This window comes from Schistocerca nitens, chromosome 4 (assembly GCF_023898315.1).
Source record: "Schistocerca nitens isolate TAMUIC-IGC-003100 chromosome 4, iqSchNite1.1, whole genome shotgun sequence".
In the NCBI taxonomy this organism is placed as follows: domain Eukaryota; kingdom Metazoa; phylum Arthropoda; class Insecta; order Orthoptera; family Acrididae; genus Schistocerca; species Schistocerca nitens.
In genome coordinates this window covers 325,238,753-325,247,610 of record NC_064617.1, presented here as the reverse complement: position 1 = coordinate 325,247,610, position 8,858 = coordinate 325,238,753, and the positions used below count along the sequence as shown (strand labels likewise).

The 8,858-nt window shown below is 45.6% G+C and overlaps 1 non-coding gene across 1 annotated transcript; it reads left to right on the top strand.

The window, feature by feature from the left end:
* The first annotated feature begins 1,161 nt into the window (after window positions 1-1,161).
* Trnas-uga (transfer RNA serine (anticodon UGA)) lies at window positions 1,162-1,236 on the top strand. Its single transcript has one exon. It is a non-coding gene; the product is annotated as a tRNA-Ser (tRNA).
* Window positions 1,237-8,858: the final 7,622 nt, after the last annotated feature.

Genomic DNA, 8,858 nt, shown 5'->3' with positions numbered 1-8,858 from the left:
TATGTCTTATCTGTTTTAGAACTCAAGCACTCGAAATTTTAACAGGAAATGTGTTGCAATGGAGTAATGTGTTGCCTAACTCCTCTTGGAAAGTATAATCACGGAATTATATCACTAAACCTATGCGTCTACCTCGCTTTCTGTCATAGTCTCTGCTGCTGGAGTTGGATGAGCATCCTACGATAAATATTTTCGAAAACATTATTGGAGACATCAGCGGTCAAAATATAATACTTGGAAAAAATTATAATAGTCTAGATCGCTAAGCATATTTATTGAAGGGTGGTCGGTTTCTATCATCACATGATCCTCTTCAGACCTACAGCCATTGTCCATTAATATGGCTGTAGGGGTCAAGATGATTATGTGATGCTTGAAACCGATCACCTTTCAGGAAAAGTGCCTTGCAATCTAGACTGTTGTAATTATTTTCAAAGGCTATGATAAATAGTTTGATGTGTGCAACTACATTTTAATTACTTATTTGTCGACAATGAATGTAAACTTCGGAAAATCTTGTAACAAAATTTACTGTGTAAATATTATCTGAAGAATTAATATCAGGAGAGGGGATCTGTGAAATACATGAATGGAAAGAGGTTGTTTGGAAGTAGCAGTTGTGAAATTACACAAATTTTTAGAGGTGGAAAGATTGCCAGTTTGTTTATCGGTTATTGACATTTATGAGTGTAATGCAGAAAAAGTTGTTGCTTATGCCGCGGAGGTAACAAAGGAATATTACAAGCACGGTTTAACGCAAAGTCACAAAACCAGATAGAAATTACTGTGTAAGGTGACTTTAATTGTAAACGACAGAAAAGTCTATTTTTGTTTCAGTGTCGAAATAAATAGAAAATCCAGAATGAGATTTTCACTCTGCAGCGGAGTGTGCGCTGATATGAAACTTCTTGGCAGATTAAAACTGTGTGCCCGACCGAGACTCGAACTCGGGACCTTTGCCTTTCGCGGGCAAGCGCTCTACCAACTGAGCTACCGAAGCACGACTCACGCCCGGTACTCACAGCTTTACTCCTGCCAGTATCTCGTCTCCTATCTTCCAAACTTTACAGAAGCTCCTGCGCAGGAGAGCTTCTGTAAAGTTTGGAAGGTAGGAGACGAGATACTGGCAGGAGTACAGCTGTGAGTACCGGGCGTGAGTCGTGCTTCGGTAGCTCAGTTGGTAGAGCGCTTGCCCGTGAAAGGCAAAGGTCCCGAGTTCGAGTCTCGGTCGGGCACACAGTTTTAATCTGCCAGGAAGATTCAAATAGAAAATCCTCCATCAATGTGCATAGAAGCAGTGCTGTATTTCTGGAACGGTAAGCGGTAAGTTTTGTTATAAATATTGATCCTAGCCCTACAACACTAAGGGGGGGGGGATGCTACGTAGTTATTAAACCCACATAAATTTTACTCTCAACAGTTTATTCAAAAGAAGTCGTAATTTATATATTATGCTCTAGTTAATTACAATTATTAGATCTCCAGTTGTATGTCACATGCAAATTTAGTACAAAATGTCCGGTTTACATTCTATACTGACTATAGTAGAGGTGTGGGAGCGGTGAATTGGTACCAACTTCAATGGTAATCTAGGTTAAACTCTACTACGTTTCTCGTCCCACAACACTTGCTTTTGACGTGTAGGTTATTTATTCTTTGAGGCAAAGAGTCACCGAAGGAGGCACAACTTCATTGGGGTAAGAAAGAGCTTGGAAATTGTCAGTTTAATTTCACTATCATAACGTAACGAGAGAAACTGCCTACATCATTACATGATAAGAGAGAAAATATTTTTGATTGTTATAGCTGCCGTATCATTTACGCTGTGCAAACATAAGGAAAGAGAGAGAGAGAGAGAGAGAGAGAGAGAGAGCGAGATAAACAAGGTGCACACTCACGCCACTAGCGTGCCATGTCTGTGTATGTGTGTGACGTTAAAGAGTACGTTAAAAAGTCAGAGGTGCATGTATAGTTTTTAAAAAAACACTTTTATGATCAATTCAACATCCAAAATTTATTTTCTCTCAGAAAAGTTTTTTAGCGGTTGCTGATTTAATATCAGACTGTAAAGGACGATGGTGGCTATATTATAAATCCGATATCGTTTATTCTTAGAGCTGTCATTCGGCGACAGCAATTGTTCACCACGATATTGAATCTATGAATTCAGTTACATAAATTTTAAGTATGTCAGGACGATATTCATTATCTGTAATACTTGTACTTACACGTTGTGTTTTATATGCGATGTTTTATATGTTTCTCATGTAAATGTTGTATCCTGAAACAAGGCAGTGCATCGAATGATAGGGCTTTCTGCTCTTAGGTACAACAAAAACTGCAGGTCATTATTTCAAGCTTACCTTGTGTCTGGTAAACTTGTTAAGGCTGTTATCATAACTTTACTATAAACCTGTCAGTCATTATAACGCTCTGGCGCTTACTAACGAAAAACATGATGAAACGAGCAACTGTTCTTTGGATCTTTGTTCAACCTACTGATGCAACGTGGTATTGGTTACAGATTGACGACTGTCGTATTATATTGTTGTGAGGAATAGTTTCCCCCGAGAAAAGTCGACAGGAAGTATAGGGATGAAAACACATCGGACAAACTTGTCATAAGGAACGGTCACAAGCTTCTATCCCGCAAGGAGGACTGAAATCAACAATAGCCAATTTAAGTTAATCAATCTGACATTCCCCAGAACGGATTTAGGGAAGTGGCAGAAGACTCACTGACATTTCATTCCCGAGAAGGGATTTAAGGAAGTGGCAGAAGACTCACTGATATTTTGTGATTTTTGTTTGTTGCCGACACAGTTGGCCTATAGAAATTACATGCCTAGAGCTATACGCATTATTTTTATTCCTGACTGCTTCCGTAGAATAGTGGCAGCGGTAATTCTGATTGCTTCATGTGTCTTCACGCAGCTGTTCGATCGAGAGTACTGAAAAAGCTGAGTTGCGTTGCACATGCCCGTGACGCGTTGCTACAATGGATTCTGAAGCTTGTATGCTGATTACAGTGTCAAGCAGTGAAAATGTTTGGGGCTCAAAAATAGCTTATTCTTCCTCATTTCCACCTCCCGAAATGTTTTCCACTACCTAGCACTAAATCAAGACAAAGCGGCTGAACCTCTGCTGTGAATTTTGATGTTGTTGTTGTGGTCTTCAGTCCAGAGACTGGTTTGCTGCAGCTCTCCATCCTACTCTATCCTGTGCAAGCTGCTTCATCTATCAGTACCTACTGCAACCTACATCCTTCTGAATCTGCTTAGTGTATTCCTCTCTTAGTCTCCTTCTACGATTTTTACCCTCCACGCTGCCCTCCAATACTAAATTGGTGATCCCTTGATGCCTCAGAACATGCTCTACCAACCGATCCCTTCTTCTAGTCAAGGTGTGCCACAAATTCTTCTTCTCCCCAATTCTGTTCAATACCTCCTCATTAGTTATGTGATCTACCCATATAATCTTTAGCATTACTCTGTAGCACCATATTTCGAAAGCGTCTATTCTATTCTTGTCCAAACTACACTCCTGGAAATTGAAATAAGAACACCGTGAATTCATTGTCCCAGGAAGGGGAAACTTTATTGACACATTCCTGGGGTCAGATACATCACATGATCACACTGACAGAACCACAGGCACATAGACACAGGCAACAGAGCATGCACAATGTCGGCACTAGTACAGTGTATATCCACCTTTCGCAGCAATGCAGGCTGCTATTCTCCCATGGAGACGATCGTAGAGATGCTGGATGTAGTCCTGTGGAACGGCTTGCCATGCCATTTCCACCTGGCGCCTCAGTTGGACCAGCGTTCGTGCTGGACGTGCAGACCGCGTGAGACGACGCTTCATCCAGTCCCAAACATGCTCAATGGGGGACAGATCCGGAGATCTTGCTGGCCAGGGTAGTTGACTTACACCTTCTAGAGCACGTTGGGTGGCACGGGATACATGCGGACGTGCATTGTCCTGTTGGAACAGCAAGTTCCCTTGCCGGTCTAGGAATGGTAGAACGATGGGTTCGATGACGGTTTGGATGTACCGTGCACTATTCAGTGTCCCCTCGACGATCACCAGTGGTGTACGGCCAGTGTAGGAGACCGCTCCCCACACCATGATGCCGGGTGTTGGACCTGTGTGCCTCGGTAGTATGCAGTCCTGATTGTGGCGCTCACCTGCACGGCGCCAAACACGCATACGACCATCATTGGCACCAAGGCAGAAGCGACTCTCATCGCTGAAGACGACACGTCTCCATTTGTCCCTCCATTCACGCCTGTCGCGACACCACTGGAGGCGGGCTGCACGATGTTGGGGCGTGAGCGGAAGACGGCCTAACGGTGTGCGGGACCGTAGCCCACCTTCATGGAGGCGGTTGCGAATGGTCCTCGCCGATACCCCAGGAGCAACAGTGTCCCTAATTTGGTGGGAAGTGGCGGTGCGGTCCCCTACGGCACTGCGTAGGATCCTACGGTCTTGGCGTGCATCCGTGCGTCGCTGCGGTCCGGTCCCAGGTGGACGGGCACGTGCACCTTCCGCCGACCACTGGCGACAACATCGATGTACTGTGGAGACCTCACGCCCCACGTGTTGAGCAATTCGGCGGTACGTCCACCCGGCCTCCCGCATGCCCACTATACGCCCTCGCTCAAAGTCCGTCAACTGCACATACGGTTCACGTCCACGCTGTCGCGGCATGCTACCAGTGTTAAAGACTACGATGGAGCTCCGTATGCCACGGCAAACTGGCTGACACTGACGGCGGCGGTGCACAAATGCTGCGCAGCTAGCGCCATTCGACGGCCAACACCGCGGTTCCTGGTGTGTCCGCTGTGCCATGCGTGTGATCATTGCTTGTACAGCCCTCTCGCAGTGTCCGGAGCAAGTATGGTGGGTCTGACACACCGGTGTCAATGTGTTCTTTTTTCCATTTCCAGGAGTGTATTTATCGTCCACGTTTCACTTCCATACATGGCTACACTCCACACAAATACTTTCAGAAACGACTTCGTGACACTTAAATCTATACGCGATGTTAACAAATTTCTTCAGAAACTCTTTCCTTACCACTGCCAGTCTACATTTCATACCCTCTCTACTTCGACCATCATCAAATTATTTTGCTAGCCAAATAGCAAAACTCATTCACTACTTTAAGTGTCTCATTTCCTAATCCAATTCCCTCAGTATCACCCGATTTAATTCGACTACATTCCATTATCCTCGTTTTGGTTTTGTTAATGTTAATCTTATATCCTTCTCTGAAATCACTGTCCATTCCGCTCAGCTGGTCTTCCAGGTCCTTTGCTGTCTCTGACAGAATTACAATGTTGTCGGCGAACCTCAATGTTTTTATTTCTTCTCCATGGATTTTAATTCCTAATACGAATTTTTCCTTTGTTGCTTTTACTGCTTGATCAATATGCAGAGAGAATAACATCGGGGATAGGCTACATCATTGTCTCACTCCATTCCCAACCACTGCTTCCCTTTCATGCCCCTCGACTCTTGCCATCTGGTTTCTGTACAAATTGTAAAATTTTGATGTAACTACCCTTTTTCCTATCTAATCTATCTAAAGAAAAGAGCACATTCTTCTGCTTCGCCAATAAGTAACTAAACGTATTATGCAGCTAATAATGTGCTCCTCGAGGACTCCGCTAAACCAACCTACCTTGTAATTTACTGCTCACGTTAATATGTAACTGTTGCCTTCTTGAATATACAAGTCTTTATGGGCAATGATTATAATAAATGGGAGTGAAATTAGGCCAAGACATTTAATTTAGTAGTTTGACATAACGTTCTACAATAATTATTAAACATTTGATGTATTTTATAAGAATCCGAGGGAGGACTCGAACCTCCGGCGGGAAGGGCCGCGCAGTCCGTGACATGGCGCCTCAAACCACGCCGCCACTCCGTCTTATTTATTGTGTGTTATAGCATGTTTTCAAGAACTGTTGCTGTGCTTGAGGCACTGCCTTTGATGCGGCAGCTCGGTATGTCACATTTCAGCAGGATAATATCCAGCGAGACAAGTGCAAGACTTCTTCGAATATCTACGCGCACCAGTGCTTCTGCCGGCCGCTGTGGCGGCAGCACAATCGTTCTGCAGTCAGCTTCAAATGAAGGTTCTCTAAATTTTCTCAGTAGTGTTCCTCGAAAAGAACTTCACCTTCCCTCCAGGGCTTCCCATTGGAGATACTGAAGCTTATCCATAACATTTGCATGTTGTTCGAACCTACTAGTAACAGATCTAGCAGCATGCCTCTGAATTCCATCTATGTCTCCCTTAAGTCTGCCCTGGTATGGATCACAAACACTCTAGCAGTTCTCAGGAATAGGTACACCAGCATCCTATATGCTGTCTCCTTCATAGATGAACCACATTTTCCGAAAATTCCCCCAGTAAGTCGACCATTGCACTCCCTACCACAATCCAAACATCCTCGTTCCACGTCATATTGCTTCACAACGTTAAGCCCAGATATTTAAATGACATGTATGTGTCAAGCAGGACACTACTGATGCCGGCCGCTGTGGCCGAGAGGTTCTAGGCGCTTCAGTCCTGAACCGCACGCCTGCTACGGTCGCAGGTTCGAATCTTGCCTCGGGCATGGATGTGTGTGATGTCCTTAGGTTACTTAGGTTTAAGTAGTTCTAAGTTCTAGGGGACTGATGACTTCAGATGTTCAGTCCCAAAGCGCTCGGTGCCATTTGAACCATTTTGAACCAGTGCTAACCCAGCCAGCACATTCGCGTGACGTGTCGCCCAAGGAACATGTCTGCGAGGGACGGCAAGAGGATGTCAACATTTACACGGGCCGAGTGCGCAGGCCATGTGTAGGTCACGGCTCAGCCTGACTCGGTTTTGCCCATTGCTTCGAGTAAGTACCCGGTACAGCGCTAGATTTCACTTAGTACTGAGGTGTGGTAGTTTTCTGTCGTCACCGGTCTTTTTAGTTCGGCAGAACCGTTGTGTCAGCATTGTTTATGCTTTGCTTTTTGTTCTTCGTATGGAGGACGTTGACAGATGCAGTCTATGTCGGCACAAAAAGAGGCAGTCTAGCGGTCTACCGTCACAAGTCGTTAAAAATGAATGGGAGTGATAGACGAGAGGAATGCAAATTCTCAACATTTATTGTGCAGCCGCATGAGTGACGTGTATTGCAGGAACAAAGATTAGAACATGGATTGCAGAACTCGCGTCTTAAGTGTACTTGACTGCACACTGCCCACATTTGTTAGATGTTGTTGAGAAAAAATAAATATAAAATATAGTCGCTGAGGATGACACGGTGGTCGGTCAGTACCGATGGACCTCCTGAGGCATGTTCGGATGGAATGGAAGATTAGAACATGGATTGCAGAACTCGTGTTTCAAATGTACTTAACTGCACACTGTCCACATTTGTTTGTGATATTAGTTGTTCAGGGGACAAAAACATAAAATCAAGTCGCTGAGGATGACACGGCGGTCGGTCGGTTCCGATGGACGTCCCGAGACATGTTCGGATGGAATGTTAGTGTGGAGTAGATTCCAGGATATTCCCTTTCTGGTCTGTCTGAAATGCCGGAAGTGCAGGAAGTGCCGCTGCCGCTAGTACGGCACCTGGTGATCGCTCCCGGGGCAAGAGGTGTTGGCAGGGCCAACAGATCGCCGGCCCGGCCCGGCGCCGAGCCGCGGTGTCAGTGTCGGTGCAGGTCGATAGCTTGCGTCTGCTGGCCGCCGCTGCGGCTGCGGCTGTATCTGCTCGCAGCTGGACGCGAGCCAACAGCGACCCGGCGCCCGCGGCGCCACTGCGGGTAGCGCCGGCCGCCCTTGACTGCGCCGCGACGCCAGGCGCCGTCCACTGGAGGCCAAGAGCAGGCGCACGCTCTGCGGGCCAGCGTGGCAGCTCACCAGCGGCTGCTCTCCCGGGGAGTGTCTTTGAGGCGTCTCGCAGGGATGGAATGCGCGAGTGAGGATCAATTCCATGAGACTGCCATCTGACGTACTATGTCGGCGGTAAAGCATTTTTATTAAGCCCAATAACTTCATCTTGGAACTCTTCCATTTGGGTCGGCCAATGTGGCCGAGCGGTTCTAGGGGCTTCAGTCTGGCACCGCGCGACCGCTACGGTCGCAGGTTCGAATCCTGCCTCGGACATGGATGTGTGTGTTACCTTAGGTTAGTTAGGTTCAAATAGGTCGAAGTTCTTGGGGACTGATGACCTCAGAAGTTAAGTCCCATAGTGCTCAGAGCCATTTGGTCCATATTTGCAAAGAAAAGCAACAACATGGGAATTGTGAGTCCACATTAACTCAAAACACCTTTTATTTACTTATTATTAGTTTAAGAAGCCACGGCTGCAAAATACGTACTAACACGAATTCTTTACCGACCTCGGGGAAGATCAGTTTGGATTCCGTGCAAATATTTGAACACGTGAGGCAATACTGACCCTACGACTTTTCTTAGAAGTTAGATTAAGGAAAGGCAAAACTACATTCCTAGCATTTGTAGACTTAGAGAAAGCTTTTGACAATGATGACTGGAATACACTACTTCAAATTCTGACGATGGCAGGGATCAAAAACAGGGAGCGAAAGGCTATTTACAATTTGTACAGAAAGCACATGGCAGTTATAAGAGTCGAGGGGCATGAAAGGGAAGCAGTGGTCGGGAAGGGAGTGAGACAGGGTTGCAGCCTATCCCAGATGTTATTCAATCTGTATATTGAGCAAGCGGTAAAGGAAACAAAAGAAATAATTCGGAGTAGGAATTAAAATCCATGGAGAAGAAATAAAAAATTTGAGGGTCACCAACAACATTGTAATGGTATCAGACAGCAAAG